Below are 16384 nucleotides of genomic sequence, written 5' to 3'. Positions count from 1 at the left end.
GATAAACTATATAGCACATTACAAACTAGATCATGCGCCTGATGAAGCAGTTCATAAAAGCTTATGCGGCAATAAATCGGACAGTCTTTAAACTGCCTCGGGACTCATTGTTTGTATAACTGTCCATATATGCATAGATACAAGCGTGGCTGCCTCTGGGAAAGAAGCTGTAGGGCTGCTCTAACTGGGACCAAGGCCATCCTTTCTGCGGCTGTGCTCCTGTTCACGGCGATTCCTTAAAAGGCAAGCCCTTCGCAGAGATGCTGTTGGCTCTTATCTCCCAGGACGGCTGCTTCTTTGGAGATATTGTATTTATAGCTCATCTGGCAAACGAACTCTTGACAGTCTAATTGCTAAATACATAGTTTGGGTAATCCAATAAAGGAATAAGCCTCAGTACCGGCCTTTTGTCTCCTCATTTGCTGACTGGGACACGCAGGCACCGTTCAGCAAGGTAAGAGCCACAAGAGCATGTCTACGTATCTTTTCCAGCTACCCTTCAATCTTGCTGCTACAAGGAGAACGGGGCTTAAGGGAATCTTGGTATATTTTTCTTTCGAACCCTAAGGAACACCAGCGTGCACAAGATATTTTAGTTGCTTCTCGCAGACAGAAGCCAGATAGCCTGTTGGCCTGTTTCCCCCCTGATGAACTTTGCTTGCTTTCGTGTTGCTGTGGGATGACAAGAGCTATCTCAGTTGCGGTTCATGCCTCATCATGTTTTTGCTGCATGTGTAAAGGAACTGACAAATTCGACTCAGTTCACATTTAAAGCCAAACCTGCCTAAATCCACATTGCATTAAACAATGTGAGAAATCAAACATCCTTTGAAATTCACACTTACCTGATTTTTTTCAGTACGGTTCTCTAGCCATGTCATGCGTCCCAAAACTGTGAATAGAAATGTGCGTATTAGGAGAAACCTGTGCTAAAATGCTAGCGACTTTTCATTGTTATTCTTTTTATAGGAAAAAAATGCAGATTGCTGCAAAAAAAGTGGAGGACTGAATTTAGAATTAGCAAAATGAGAAACAGTGAAACTGAAATCTACATATTCACCCATCTCTGTTGTTGTTGTTTAGTCGTTTAGTCGTGTCCGACTCTTCGTGACCCCATGGACCAGAGCACGCCAGGCACTCCTGTCTTCCACTGCCTCCCGCAGTTTGGTCAAACTCATGCTGGTAGCTTCCAGAACACTGCCCAAGCATCTCATCCTCTGTTGTCCTCTTCTCCTTGTGCCCTCCATCTTTCCCAACATCAGGGTCTTTTCCAGGGAGTCTTCTCTTCTCATGAGGTGGCCAAAGTATTGGAGTCTCAGCTTCAGGATCTGTCCTTCCAGTGAGCACTCAGGGCTGATTTCCTTCAGAATGGATAGGTTTGATCTTTTTGCAGTCCATGGGACTCTCAAGAGTCTCCTCCAGCACCATAATTCAAAAGCATCAATTCTTCGGCGATCCGCCTTCTTTATGGTCCAGCTCTCACTTCCATACATCCCATCTCTGTTACTTTAATTTAATTTACTTCAGTGTGTTGAAAGGCATCAGCTTCATCACCAAACACAGACTAATTTGCCTGGCAAATGGGGTTACCCAGTATAATTACATACTGTCTGGGTGGGTATGCTCATTTGATTGTTTCCATCATTTCTATCCCAATTTTCAAAAAGTTTGTTTTTCAAAGCAGCTTATGAAAAGAAGCCAAAGTTCTATTCTGTTTTCTTTGAGCCAGGATGGGTGGTTTTCGCAAAATAAAAGACATCTGAAAATAAGGGGTGCCCCACTTTTAGCAAACTGTGTACTTTTGTAGAACATTAGAATCCTCACATGTACCATGTAGTATTTTCAGCTACTATTCTTTGAATACTTTTGGGGGGAGTCTATCCCCTTGAACCTATTTGGACTTTCTGCATACTGAGTAAACTTAGAAAGAATCAAGTTCTTCCTCTAAGTGCATAGGAGACAGAATAGTATTCTAGACGAAATGCCCTTTCATTAGTTTCAGTTTTCCCATTGCAGTGGAATGTTTGGACATTGGAAAATGAAAAGGTAGCATACCCTTATTATATGCATAGCCTTCTGAATTTTTTTCCCTTCCTGTTGCTTCCTGATGGCTTTGGAGAACGAATCTGATAATATATTTAAACAGCTTTGCATTAGAGCTAATAGAAGCTGTGCTAAAGGAGACTTTAAAAAAAAACCCAACTAAACTGTGTGTGACTTGTGACAGGAGAATACTTCATCATAATGATTGTGCAAAATAGCATTAACAGCTGCCGAAACATGCACTGTAAAGTGTTCATCACCCTGAATTGCTTTTAAAGTGATCTCAAGGGAGTGCTACATTTTGTCTGCAAATGATGTTTGCATGGGGGAAGTTAGAGTGATTGTACTGGTATTTGCAGGCTGTGTAAATTAATACAGTAATTGTTTTTGTTTGCAGTGTGCATTATAGTTCTGGGACCAAGAACTTCTGAGTGAGGAAACCTGTGTTATGCCAGTTCTAGGCATCAAGGTTAAATCAGATCTCCCTCCCACCCACCAAAAAAAATATGTGTGTGCATTATAATGGATCAAAATATAACCAGCCTAACTTCTACATATAATTTCACCCATAGTTGTTGATGCTATATTGCTTTATTTGATTAGGTTGTGTCCTGATCTACTATTGATTTTAATAAAAAGGAAAATATGCTTCCACTAAACAACATGGGCATAGCCAGGATTTATTGGGGGGGCAGGCATTATGTTGGGGGGCAGAACTGAGTTATCAGCAACGCATTTGGTCAGTTAGTTAAGCATATTTATTTATTTACTTGATTTATGGGGGGGGGCAGCTTCCCTGCCCCTGCCCCTCCCTGGTTAAGCCCATGCTAACCAATGGGAATTAACTAAATAAATAAAATGCACACCTGTGAAAAATAAGACACCTGCATCTGATCCTGGCCTCATATCTAACCCAAGTTCCATTGTCGTGAATTTGGCTTGTGCATAGAAAAGTAGCTTGCCAGGCAGAATGGCTTTGCCCCAACTCTCCTCCCGAGAGTGCTTGTTTTCTATGTGCAAGGCAATTTTTATTTTATTGATTTCTTCGTAAGAATTACCTTGCTAAGCCTGACCAAAAAGTGTGTTGCCAGTATAAAGAGTTGTGGCTGTGTGTGTTTTAAATAACATCCATTCATTTTTTAAATAAGAGGAATGATTATTACACAGAGAGTTCTGTCTGCAGACTTCCTCTAAACTGAGTTACCGTGCAATAAATCTAGCACCCAGTTTGACCGCATCAGTAAGCCAGGCAGTGCTGATTAGCTGAGTGAAACCTAGCTGAGAAGGTTTCATGGTTTATGGATTTTATAAATTGAGTATGAATGGAGATAGCTGCTTTCCCTCAATAATACTATGATTATAATAGTGATTTATGTACGTGCTGCTTTTTCTGCTACTAAACTCCAAGTGGCCCTAGGATCAGATAGCTGCATTTCAGGAAAATCTTACGGCAGTGTGGCACGACATGTTACATTTGTTACACCAATATCACACCGGCAAATACATAACATATGAAAGTTAAATCTGCTTGCTCATGCATGCTTTTGGAAAACCTGGTTTGGGAGACATGTACATAATACATAATATATTTTACATTGACATTTGCTGCAGAAAACAGTGCAGCTACCATAATCTGCAGTGTTCTAGAAGGCATAGACAGTGTTCATCTCCCGTGAGGTTTAAATTACTGCTTTTGCACTATTTATGTGAGTGTGTGACTCTTATGGTAGGGAATAGACTGTGTATAAAGGAAATAAAGACACTTGCCATTGAATGTGCACCTTGCCTAATATAAGTTCACTGTAAACCAGTGTGGTGTAGTGGTTAAGAGCGGTGGACTCGTAATCTGGTGAACCAGGTTCGATTCCCCACTCCTCCACATGCAGCTGCTGGGTGACCTTGGGCTAGTCACGCTTCTCTGAAGTCTCTCAGCCTCACTCACCTCATAGAGTGTTTGTTGTGGGGGAGGAAGGGAAAGGAGAGTGTTAGCCGCTTTGAGACTCCTTAAGGGGAGTGAAAGGCGGGATATCAAGTCCAAACTCCTCCTCTTCCTCCTCCTCCTCTTCATAACTGGGAAAATCCCAAACATCTGAGCCCAGCCATCCTGTGTAAAGTCTTGCATCTTGCATTTAGCCTCTCCTAGGGACGGGGCCATGGGACGCGGGTGGCGCTGTGGGTTAAACCACAGAGCCTAGGACTTGCCGATCAGAAGGTTGGTGGTTCGAATCCCCGCGATGGGGTGAGCTCCCATTGCTTGGTCCCTGCTCCTGCCAACCTAGCAGTTCAAAAGCATGTCAAAGTGCAAGTAGATAAATAGGTACCGCTCTGGTGGGAAGGTAAACGGCATTTCCGTGCGCTGCTCTGGTTCACCAGAAGTGGCTTAGTCATGCTGGCCACATGACCCGGAAGCTGTACGCCGGCTCCCTCGGCCAATAAAGCGAGATGAGCGCCGCAACCCCAGAGTCATCCGTGACTAGACCTAATGGTCAGGGGTCCCTTTACCTTTAAGGACAGGGCCAGCGCCAACATCTGGAACTCTTGGGCAGCTGCTGGGATACCCACAGAGAACAACACTGTCAATAACCTTGGTTTCCTCATACCAGGCAGCTCAAACTGCAAATAGCCTGCTGCTGATTACACCACTGCTATTGCTGCCCATCCCTCAGCAGGTAAGCCTGCCTGGGAGACCCAGAGATGTAGGAGAGAGTAAACCAAAGGACACTTTGCTGGGAAGAGCCCTCACACCCTGCCTGAGGACTTCCATGTGTCCAGGATTTCTTTATTTTTTTACTTTTTCCTTTGAACAGTGGAACGGCCCCTTCCTTGCCTACTCCTATATACCTACCTGGACCTCAAGGCCATCTTCTGTGGACCTTCTCCAGATGCCTCTGCTGAATGAGACCCAGCAGGTGGCTGTCAGAGATACTAGGTCTGGATCCAACCCATGGTGCTGCCTGCTTCATTTTGAGGTCATCATTGCTTTTTTCCAGCCTCCTGAATCAAAACATCATAATTATTCCTCCTCCTCCTTCTTGACCCGAAATGCTCTTAAACACATGCCACAGTGGAAAAAATGCTGCACAGTTGCTATTTTTAAAGAAAGTGGAAGATTTTGAGATGTTTTCCCCACACCACTCATAGTTTGATCAGTGTGGGGGTACAGCACTTATTTTATCCGTGTTTTTTGGTGTTTGTTTCAAGGCTAGAATAAACATTTTTCTTCTTCTTCACAGAGCCAGTATCTCAGAGGAACTATCATTTAGTTGAAATTTTGGAGACATTCGAATAAACAAGTCCCGAGCCTGAGTCCTAAAAGAATGTGTTTCTGAGTGGTTCAGTGTAGAAAGCTATCCACAAGCTGAACCTTAAGAATGGGAGTGAGAAAAGTGAACAGATGAAAAGTGTGTTCCTTCCGCAGCATTACAGAGCCAGTCCTTTAAATCTATGGTAAAAAAAAACGGGACGCGGGTGGCGCTGTGGTCTAAACCACAGAGCCTAGGGCTTGCCAATCAGAAGGTCGCGGTTCAAATCCCTGCGACGGGGTGAGCTCCCATTGCTCAGTCCCAGCTCCTGCCAACCTAGCAGTTCAAAAGCACGCCAGTGCAAGTAGATAAATAGGTACCACTCTGGAAGGAAGGTAAATAGTGTTTCCGTGTGCTGCTCTGGTTTTGCTAGAAGCAGCTTAGTCATGCTGGCCACATGACCTGGAAGCTGTATGCTGGCTCCCTTGGCCAGTAAAGCGAGATGAGCGCCGCAACCCCAGAGTCATCCGCGACTGGACCTAATGGTCAGGGGTCCCTTTACCTTTACCTTTAAAAAGGACTGAGAGACCTGTGGCCCTCCTGATGCCACTGGACCCCAAACACCTAGCATCCCTGAACTTTAACTGGCTGGGCCTGATGTCCACAACCTCTTGAAAGCTACAGGGTCACCAGCCCTGCCTTAAGGTGTCAAGCAATGCAAAATATGCAGCCTTTCCCCAAGATCTTTCTTTCCCTCTCTCAAGTGAGAATCTGGAGATTTGCTGTTTGGGTCTGCCACAGACTGGGAAACTAGATAGATTTTCATGCTGCCCTTGCCACTGATCCAGTTTGTGTCTGACTGCTGTTTCTCCCGAAGCTCTGCGAATTACACTGTGACATTTAGTGATTATTTCAGACTGAAGTGAGGCCCGTGCTGTGAATTCCTAAGTTTAGGATGTATGCTTTAAATTATTTAGCTATGTTGTGGGTACTTTTCTTTTATTATCTTTTTTTTAAAAAAAATGAAATGAATTTCGTACTTTATAACTAATGCCATTATTAGAATCCTAACAAACAAGTTAAACAGGGGCGGTTGCCTGGGCACAAAATTCTTAGGGGTGCAAAATTTCAAAAGGGGGGGAGAAGGAGTAATAATAAATTTAAAAATAGCACACCCTCTCCCTCACACAGAAAATATTCCAATGTTTGTGTGGGCAGGCTAAGGAGCAGATTTGGGCAGCAGCTGGGTGCTAGGGCACACTTTGTGCGGGCTTTAGAAAGATAATCACTCCCAACCAATACCCCATCCTGCTCTCCACTGTGCTTGACACTCATGGGGCATGTTGGCTGCCACTTGGGCAGGTGGCCAAGCTGTTGCCCCTTCAATCCAGCCTATCAGCAGACAGTGCCATGGATACTTGCCCCAGCTGCCGGCAACCCACGCTACACCACTATATTCAATTGCATGGTGGCTTGGCTCTCCCGCTGATTGAGATTTGCCAAAGTACCAGTGCAGGAGACACCCAGACAAGTTAATGAAAGTGAAATGCAACCGACATTGAAACTGACCTCGCTTAGTTAATGGCATTGTAAAGTTAGCTGACTTCTTTATATATCTAAAAAAAAAATGGTATTAGTGAAAGCCATCAGAATCTGTGCGAAAGGCACTGGTCCTCACACAAGGCAGGTGTGCAAACTGTGGCAAAGCCATGCTTAAGTTTGGCTGTGGCAGATTTCTCCCCTATACCTCCTTACCAGTACATATCCCACCTCTCCGATCAAAGGCTATTCAAAATGTTTTCGGGATGGGGGTCCAAGCCCCCCACCCCCACATTCTGCTGTGTCATATTCTATTTGGACCGTGTCAGTGGCAGATCTTGAGTTCTTGAATTTCAGTGGTACTTTGTGTGATGCCAAAATTCAGTACCCCTCTGCCTCCCTCACTCCATTTCGAAGCATAGTTGCAGCGTTGATAGGCCCCCCCCGAGACTCCGCCCCCAGTGTGACCGATCCGGCCGTGCTCCCCTAAATCTGCCTCTGGTCACGTTATGTTTGAGAACAGGGCCCCATTATGAAACAGACTTCGTCTCATTAGTTTTGCATGGTCGATGTCAACATCCTGTATCCTCCAACTTTTCTAGCAATCACTGTCTCTTGGGGTGGGAAACATATATAAAATGTAAGGAGAAATCACAGTAGGTTTTCTCACCTGCAGTGGGAGCCTGATTTCCTCCTGGCTTCCAATCTGTGGGGCAGCCACATAGCCTAGCAAGTCAAATAATTGATTAGCTGTCAATCTTCCCCACACACTCTATTTTAGCTGGGCTGCCTGCTTTATTTTTTTGGCACCCTGTGATGTTGCATTTATATGTTTCTCTCTCTTCCCTTTTTTTTTTAAAGTGGAAACATTTTTGAAATGTTGCAAAACTTCTCGCAGGGGTCAGCAAACTTTTTCAGCAGGGGGCCGGTCCACTGTCCCTCAGACCTTGTGGAGGGCCGGACTATATTTGGGGGGGGGGGATGAACAAATTCCTATGTCCCACAAATAACCCAGAGATGCATTTTGAATAAAAGCACACATTCTACTCATGTAAAAACACCAGGCAGGCCCCACAAATAACCCAGAGATGCATTTTAAATAAAAGGACACATTCTACTCATGTAAAAACATGCTGATTCCCAGACTGTCTGCAGGCTGGATTTAGAAGGCGGGTCTTAGTTTGCCTATCGATGAGCTGAGCTATGTGCACGGTCCACTTTTTTCCTTTTTTGCAAACTTACAGAACTGTTCACACACACCCCGCCACCCTTCCACTTGGAGATTAAACAAAATTACGTATGTCTGGATGTAATATGGTTTTCTCACTCTTAGATTAGCCCCACAGCTCTACATTTGGCACTAAATTTAAACTGCAAGTAATTTTATCATGAGGATTTTCACCTTTGAGCCTCATTCCCATTATTTATGTTAATGGCTGATTCTTTTTCCTGTGAAAGAGGAAATGAGCATGCTGGCCAAGGAAGGTTTTACATGATTACAAACTCAATGAAGGTATTGCCTCCTGAATTCTGTAACAATCAACGCCTGACACACTCCCCATTTAGCTAGCGCCACTCTCTGCCTACTCAAGGAATGGAGTACAAAAAGAATTCAAACAGGACATTAATGTGCCTGCACACCAGTGTTCAGGTGCGCTAACAGTGCTTCAACCCTGTGTGTTTAAAATCATTCAAAACAGTCAAGAGCTGTTTACTAATTGCCTAATGAAACCCAAGAATGTCCGTTTCTTGACGGTGCTGTAAAGTCTCTGTTGGCAATTCTCAGAACTCAGTGCCCAGAATTCTCTTGTTGTGAGGCTTGGTAGTCAAATCCTCATTTGGGGATTGATGGCTAGCGTAAACTGGCCCTCAGTCCCACCAGACACGTTGCTGAGACTTATGACCTTTGGCCACCCTGACTCTCTTGAACAATACAGCATGGCCAATACAAGGGGGCACAAACAGGTAACATTAGGACATTAACCAGGCGAAGAGGCACACAAGATTAATGGGGAAAAGGTGTGCCGGGGTTCCTGCTTGTGCAAGATTCAAACGCTTATGCATTTTTCTTCTTGTGGGTGGCAATTGTTTCAGTTGGCTGGCATTGCTTAGAAGCGATGCTGAATTTAAAACAGAGATTATTTTTAACAAAACCTCCCCCAAAAAGGGGGGGGCAAGTATCAGAGCGGAAAACCCACTTATTTTGTTGTTTTTCATATAAAAAGAACACCTGGGGCAGAGTCAACAAAAGAGGGTGTGGGGATTTAGGGGTGCAAAGGATCTGCTCCCTTGGATAGTGTTGAATGCCAGCTGCACTGAGCCTCAAAGAGTGAGTGTCTCTAGTGCTTTTGTCTCCTTATATGGTAAAATGATACACAGGGGTTTTTCACTAGGCTGTGAAGGCAGACGCCTGTTTCCACACAACACAGACGGCTGAGCAGAAATCAGAAGAGCCGCTTTGCTCAGAACTGGAGGAATCCCCAGCTAGCTGTACATCTCTCCTCTCCTCTGCCAGCAGGTCACTGTGTTGCCCATTTATTAATGGATGTGACTCCCCATCCCAACTCCAGAGGGTACCATTAACTGCCTGCCTGTAAGTAGACGTCCCTTTTTGTCCCTCCCTGCAACAGCCAACAATAAACCTTTGGAGCATCTGCTATAAATAACAAAGGGTGTGATGGGGAGAACAGGGTGTGATGTTGAGGCAGAACAATGGTTTGCCTAAGATGCAGCAACAGCCCTAGCTATCTGTGTTATATACGGTGACAGGGCTGGCCCTTTGTTTTTTAGCAAATATGGGCTACAGAAAGAGGTCAGGTAAGAATAATGGTGTTGTCTTCAGGGGGAATGTTCGGTGTCTGAATGTGACATGTGAGCAGGGAGGTATGGCATTGTGTCAGATCCCATCGCGACAATTTTCACTCCCCAATGACATGCTGGATAAGCCCCGGGGAAGCTCATAAATGAGAGTTCAGATATTGGTTTCTTTTACACCTCTGTGAACACTTCCTGCTTCCCAAAGCAACAAAAGACCTCATTAATTCTTTCCAGTAGCAGAATCAGAGGAAACAAAGGTAGCCTTGCCTCTTTGCTGTCTCTCTCTCTCTCACGCACGAACACAAAATAACTAAAAGACAGGGAGTCCTCTAAAGTGCATTGCTATTGTTTCAAGATATTTAAAGGGAAGGTACATGGGTCTTTTCTTCCTTTCATTCGTTTATTTAGTGTTTAATCCCTGCCATGCTTCTTCTATGTTTGTAACTGAAAAAATGCATGTGAGTTGACAGCAGCAACTTTTGTATCTTGTCATTTTTATTCAATTATAAATATTCATGTCCCTGCTTTCTGACTTAGCAGGCTTCCAAGGTGGTTTTGTGTATATTTCTGTATTAATGGGTCACTTCCTCCCTTCCTATTTCCCACCGTAATACCTTTACCCTTGATTCAAAACATCTTGGGTTACTGCACATGCCAGATGAAACAATTTCTGGAGGTTGTTAAAACAAACTGATGATTTACTCTAGATTGAACAGTTGCCATATGAATAGTGTATTTTAATTACATGCAAGTCATGCATGAAATGCAATTTTTAAAAGATGAATTCAGGAGAACCAAGAAAAAAAAGAGAGAGAGAGAGAGAGTTAAAGTCCCATTTAACTCAATAAGAATAAATTGCCAGGGCACTTTAGTTCCATTGATATCAGTGATGTGGACTCAAAACTAACTGGCTTTGTTGTTGTTGGCATCTGTCAGTCTCAAGAGACAATGACTCCATGGATGAAGTCAAACCGCTGTGTTAGCAGCACCAAAGTGACCTCCGTGGGGTGCAAGCCTGGGCAGTGTGTATAGAGATCCAGGGTTGCACAGTCGACAAGACCTGCCTCTCAGCCTCACTGATGTGGTTCAAAGGAAAGCAGAGCAATACGTTTGGCACCAGCTTGGCTGCAGGAGTTGCCAGAAGGAGGCGTACAAGGCGCCATCCAACAATCTTAGGGACTCCACTCTGGATTTGCGCCAGTGTGGTGTAATGGTTAAGAGCGGTGGACTCGTAATCTGGTGAACTGGGTTTGATTCTCCGCTCCTTCACATGCAGCTAGTCACACCCTTGGGCTAGTCACACTTCTCTGTGAAGTCTCAGCCTCACTCACCTCACAGAGTGTTTGTTGTGGGGGAGGAAGGGAAAGGAGATTGTTAGCTGCTTTGAGACTCCTTAGGGTAGTGGTAAAGCGGGATATCAAATCCAAACTCTTCTTCTTTTTCTTTACTCCTTAGCCTTTTCTTCTCCTGAAGATATCCCACAAGGCAACAGAGGTTTAGGATCAGCTTTCCTTCTCCTAGATGGGCTACCTTCTCAGGTTAATGAGCCCCATCTGCCCCTCACTTCCCTCTACAATATGTGCAGAAACCGCCTTCTTAACTGCTGGACCCACCATTGGTTTCATCCATTCAGTTAGCCAGAGCCTGTTTTTGCTTGCAGAGGTAGTCCCTAAGTAACTGAGGGTATAAGACCCATCAACTACCCTCACCTGGTTTAGCCAGCCATAGCCGTTCCCAGGTTTTGACCACTGTCACATGCTGACAGCTTCTAGGAGCTACAGGTAATTGCTATATGCAGGGTAGAGACCAAAGGTGGACCACCCTTTCCGTAACACCCCATACACTCTGGAACAAACAACATATGATGATTTCCCCCATATTATTTGTTTATATCTCCTGCCAATTACTTGCTACTTACTACATTAAAAAGGAGGTTTCCCCTTAAGCAAAATGTAATGTAATATAATAAATGAACAGAGGATATGCTTTCAAAAATGGTGTGTACAGAGTGTCTGTTTTGTTGTTTAGGGTGTCTTACTTCAAGACTGGGAAGGTTAGAATCTATACATACTAATAAGGACTTCAAGTTCCTATGCTGAAGCAATCCAATGGTGCATTCAGCCTTGGGACTTTTGGTTCATCTGCACTTTTAAGCCACCTATTGTAGAACCCAGGAAAAAGAAAAGTTAGGGCAAAATGGACAACCGCAGCCTTGAAAAAGCACACAAACTATGCAAATGATTGAACTATTGAAAAGGCTGGAGTATACGCACATTCTGAACATGACCATGATTAAATGGCCTAATGCGGTCTGGCACATACTGAAGGCTAAACAAACTCTGGTTGGCTTACAGAACCACCCACAAGCCTCAAAAGTTCATGGAGACAGCAGAATAGGGTGTAGCAATTTTCAAAATGGGCTGCCTGTGTGTTCCTGCCATGCATAGCTGACAGGTCCTTTCCTCCTGAAAGCGTGTGGATAGGCATTTCTCAAATGCCTCTTTAAACAGCTATGGCAGCGATGGGGAACCTGAGGCTATTTTGGGGCTACTGCTCTCATCAGCTGCAAAATCAATGGTCAAGGATTTATGGGAGCTAGAATCCCACATCCGGAGGGCCATAGGTTCCCCATCCCTATTCAATAACCTGGATCCCCACTCCTTTTCTTAGGAAGGTAAGGAAAGAGGAAAGAGGATCCTAGCATTCCTTGATCCTCTCTAAAAGCCTTCCTGACCAACAAGGCTGGGCAGCAGCAACAAAAAGCAAGTGCACCAACCTCTTCTCATTGTTTTCCCAAATGCATAGATAAGAAAACACCATGCTTCAACTAGACCCACACGTAAACCTGGGTAGGCATATTGGGTGGGTTGTTCTTAAATAAGAAAAACAATTTCAGTAAATTATCCAACTTTATCTAATCTCTCTCTGTGTGTCTTTCTGGTAAACCAATTACTGTTATTTTAGCAATTACTTGCCAAATATCGAGCTGATGTTACACACTGTACTCCTTGACCGACATTTTCTAGTTGATCAGGTAGCAAAAGACACTGAACTGTTAGTATTTACATCTTCCGAGCCACTTCTATACCAGTGTAATAATTGGTTGGTGACTGGCCAAATGCAGCAATAGTGGGAGCATTCCTCTCACATCCTTATAACCAAGGTTTATTTTCCTTTTAATCTGGACACAAAATAAATTTTCAATACTATTGACCATAGTATCCCTCAGGATTGGTTATTTAGGTTGGGCCTAGGAGGCCCCATGTAACATTACCTCCAATCCTGCCTAGGGAACCAGTCTTGGAGGTTTGTTCTGGGTGCTTTTATTCCACCCCTTGGTTGATGTCCTGTGGGGTTCTATTGTGTTCTCCATGCTTTTTAACATCTACACGAAATTGGTGGGGGGAAAGTCATCTGGAGGTTTGTGCTGAAGCGTAACCATTATACAGATCTATTCTTTGCCCATCTACTCATTCCAAGGAGAATGCTGGACCTCTGAATTGGGACTGAATGATGTGGAAGTGGTTGAAGCAGATAGGACAGAAGCCCTGTAGGTGGGGAAACCAATTCTTATGGAGGCAGCTTTACCTTCGGTCCTTGGTGGTGCCCAGTTTGGGAGTGCTATTTGAGTTTTTCCAGGACAGTTTTTCCAGGTCATGTGGCCAGCATGACTAAGCTGCTTCTGGTGAAACCAGAGCAGTGCATGAAAACGCCGTTTACCTTCCCGCCGGAACAGTACCTATTTATCTACTTGCACTTTGACGTGCTTTCGAACTGCTAGGTTGGCAGGAGCTAGGACAGAGCAACGGGAGCTCACCCCGTCATGGGGATTTGAACCAGCAACCTTTCGATCGGCAAGCCCTAGAGGCTCAGTGGTTTAACCCACAGCGCCACCCACGTCCCCTTAGTCTGGATTAATGCAATATAATTCATGTGGGGCTGCTTTTGAAGGTAGTTCAGAAACTTCAACAAGGACAAAATGAAGACACCCAGCTGTTGTTTGGGGCTAGATGGCATCTGGTTAAGTGCTTTTAAATCCCCGAACACTTTGCAAAGTAGCCCCTGAAAGCCACAGAACACACTGTGGATCCCTGTACCTGTCCGTTCCCTCAGTTTCATGAAAGGTCAAGTTCCTACTCATCACAAGGATTCTCTTGTTGGCTCATGAAACAAAAATCAAGTTAATCCCCCACATCCCACAGCATTTTCTGCCTGGTCCTTCTCCCCTTTGCATAACACTATTCCCTTTTTCTCCATCTGGGTTTTTCTCTTTAAGCCTCACCTGAATGAGATTCCCTCCCACCTGTTTAAAGACTTGTATTCCTTTCATCCATCCTTAGATTCTCAGTCCTGTCTCACTCCTGGCCAACAATCATATCTGTTCCTCCCAATGACTGCCTTTCGTGACGCCACAGTACATGCTAGAACATCTCCTTTGACTCACCTTCCCACTGGCGTTCCTTTTCTGACCCACCCATTTTTTTACAATCAGGTCAACTGCAAGGGGGAACGCCAAAGCAAGCATGAGCAATTGGCCTTGCTTGTCCTTCTCCCTCACACAAGGTTACCTCAAAGAATACCCATACCTGAATCAACCTGCCTGTGTCTTAAGATCCACTCCAGAGGCCCTGTTTAAGTGCCTAGGCAACTAGGATGACAGGCAAATGAAACAGGGCCTATTTGGTGGCCCAACAGTTATTGAACTCTATTCCACTTGAACTTAGGCAGGCATCATTCCTTGATTCCGTCAAAGGAACATTAAAGACCCATGAATCTACTTCTGCTTGTAGTGCCTAGCCTGTGGCTGTGCCTTGGTTTTTTGCATGGCTGGTTCGTGCTGGTTTCAGCAGTATTTCATACTGCTGAGCATGCTGTGAAATGTATGCTTGCATCTGTTTTTAAAACTGTATTATGGTTTGCTTGCGTGCATTTTTGAACTGGTTTGGGAAGAATTTTCTTTGAAGAGCAGCCTGTATCTTTTTTGTGTGTAAGTAAACAGAACCACACTGTTTTCTTGATGCACTCTAGATCAGCAAGAAGAACCATCAAGTTGGAGAGAGAAAATACCGTATTTTTCCATGTATAAGACGATGCTTTTTGCTAAAAAAAAAAATTAGGCAAAAATTGGGTGTCGTCTTACACACGGATAGTGAATGCAGAAGGGGGACGTGCGGTTAATGGCAGCAGCAAGCAGGAGATTGGCAGCAGCGATTGGGTAGGTGACTGTGGCAAGGCCTGTTGGTGATTGGCTGTGGCTGCAGCAATTGGGCAGGTGACTAGTGGCTGTGGCGAGGTGGGCGGGCGATTGGCGGCTGCAGCAAGGTGTGTGATCGGCAGTGGCTACAGCAAGCGATCAGAAGTGGCGGGCAGGTGGGTGAGCGATTGGCGGAAGTGACCTCCCCCCCCCGCAATTAAACAACTTAATTTCTTAATTTTGGGTTTAAAGGGGCCGTCTTATACATGAGGGCGTCTTATACACAGAAAAATATGGCAGCTGTTTTAAGACAGGGATGTGGAACGTCAGGCCTGGGTACCAAATGAGACCTTCTTGGTTTCCCCAGTCAGCCTTCAGGATTCTCCCAGGCCCAAATCTCAGCCCAGGTCACAATCTTCACTGGAACAGCTCTGCACCTTCCTCCAGAGCTTTTGCATCCTTGATAAGACCTCTTGCTTGCCTGGGTAGAGGATGAAGAGTTGTGCATGCAGATACCTCTGGCTTTTACATGTTTGGCACGTAGCTCACAATGCAAAGGAAACAGCCACATCCATTGCTTTGTCCACCTTTTAGCTCTGGTGCCACCCATTTTTGACCTCTCGTCCTACACAACCTTGGCATGTGGCCCCCACATGGTTGCACCCAAGAAAATGTGGCCCTTGAGCTGAAAAGGGTTTTCCTATCGCTGCTTTAATACAAGCAGCTGTTTCCGGGTCCAGTTGTAAATGCTTTTTAAATCCCTGGATGCTTTGGAACCAGGTGTAAAGTTTCCCTTTATAATGAGAACCACCTGAGCCCCAAAGCACCCTCTAACTTCCCAGGGCGCGTCTTGCAAGAGGGGGGAAGCCAATTCCTTGCATGCAGAAAATTCCAGGTTCAATCCTCAACATCTCTAGCAGAAAGGATGAAAGAGCAAATGATGGGAAAGGCCTCTCTTGAACCCAGGACCTTTGAGAGTCACGGCTAGCTAGAAATGACACTATGCGGCAAGATAGGCAAACCACCTGAACTTTGGCTGAAGCAACCTAGTTTCATTACTTCAAATTAGAGATGGAAATATGATGGATTATGCAGAGTTGGGGTTCTGGGATACTGACTCTGCTGAGGAGTGAAGAGATATAAAAATTCTATACTCCCTCCCTCCCCCCCACAAAAGTGTGACATGGAAAATTGTGAATAACATTTGCATGTTTGCATCTGCACCCTGCTAACTACTCTACAGATAGACAGATCGATAGCAATCAGCTATCTATCTATCTGTCTGTCTATCTATCTATCTATCTATCTATCTATCTATCTATCATCTATCATCTATCTATCTATCTATCTATCTATCTATCTATCATCTATCTATCTATCATCTGTCTGTCTGTCTATCTATCATCTATCTATCTATCATCTATCTATCTATCTATCTATCTATCTATCTATCTATCTATCTATCATCTATCTATCTATCTATCTAAACACACACATACCATCTTTTCTTATTTTCCAGTCTCTTCATTCCATTCTTGTTTGCAGGGAT

At 44.4% G+C, this 16384-nt stretch overlaps 1 protein-coding gene across 2 annotated transcripts in view; it reads left to right on the top strand.

Annotated features, from left to right (window-relative positions):
- Nucleotides 1-297: 297 nt before the first annotated feature.
- The window catches only part of FHL2 (four and a half LIM domains 2), a 32723-nt gene continuing 16636 nt past the window's right edge, over nt 298-16384 (top strand). The window contains exon 1 of one of the 2 annotated variants that reach the window (XM_081003255.1): nt 298-454. The gene's annotated coding sequence lies outside the window, so the exon portion shown is untranslated. Of the gene's footprint in view, nt 455-9240; nt 9418-16384 lie in introns of those variants that run through there. The other variant, XM_081003256.1, reaches the window with a different exon arrangement.

The sequence above is a fragment of the Podarcis pityusensis genome (genome assembly GCF_964106645.2).
Source record: "Podarcis pityusensis genome assembly, chromosome: 4".
Lineage (NCBI taxonomy): Eukaryota > Metazoa > Chordata > Lepidosauria > Squamata > Lacertidae > Podarcis > Podarcis pityusensis.
Note: the sequence above shows the minus strand (reverse complement) of the source record. Positions and strands in the feature narration are given on the sequence as shown.